The sequence below is a fragment of the Asparagus officinalis genome, unplaced genomic scaffold (assembly GCF_001876935.1).
Source record: "Asparagus officinalis unplaced genomic scaffold, Aspof.V1 AsparagusV1_Un432, whole genome shotgun sequence".
Taxonomy (NCBI): Eukaryota; Viridiplantae; Streptophyta; class Magnoliopsida; order Asparagales; family Asparagaceae; genus Asparagus; species Asparagus officinalis.
The window spans coordinates 189,513-190,347 of NW_017972697.1; positions in this window are offsets into that span (position 1 = coordinate 189,513).

Genomic DNA, 835 nt, shown 5'->3' on the forward strand with positions numbered 1-835 from the left:
CGTTATCTTCCCAAATAGATATATAATGCAATAATTATGAAACTAATAGATATATTTTTATGTCTAAACGTATCCACAAAGATATTCAAAAATACTTTAACAAGGCGAATAAACAATGAAAGCGATAAAACGAAATAATACATATGTGTATGGTTTGAGCTTTAAGTATAAACATATAAAATAAAATACCCAAACTAACAAACACTATACCCAAGCTAAGAATCTTCATGAAGCTTGATCTTGGTAGCAGGGATGAAGCGCGATAGTGTGTATTTGACTTGAATAGCAAATGCTTCATTCTAATTTCTGCCAAACTCCAATAGGATGTCATCGTTAATGTGCAAATCCATCCAACCTCCAAAAGGATGAGAATCTTGAATGCAGAAATACTAGAAAATAATGTTAGAAATTGTTTGTTAATCATCAAAATTAGATTAGACAATAAGCTCATAAACATGAGATCTAACAATCTTTCCCTTTTTGATTATGAAAATAATCTACACAATGAGTATAGAAAACATACATGAAACCAAGGAATATACAATTTAGAATCCCTATGCATGATACCAATAGTAAGCAAAAACGAGATACTCACAGAGCACACTTTTTCTCCCCCTTTGGCAACATTAAAATGGGGGTAAGAATAAGAAAAAAAAGAGAGCGAAAGCTCCCCCTACATGTAAGCATGGTGAACATAAACAGATAGAGAAAGCTCCCACTATCAAAAAGCCTCAGAGCATGTATCAAAAATAATAAGACAACTATATGTAAGCAAACATACACATATATATAAAAACATACTAATCACAACTCACACTCAAAGTGATCCTAGATG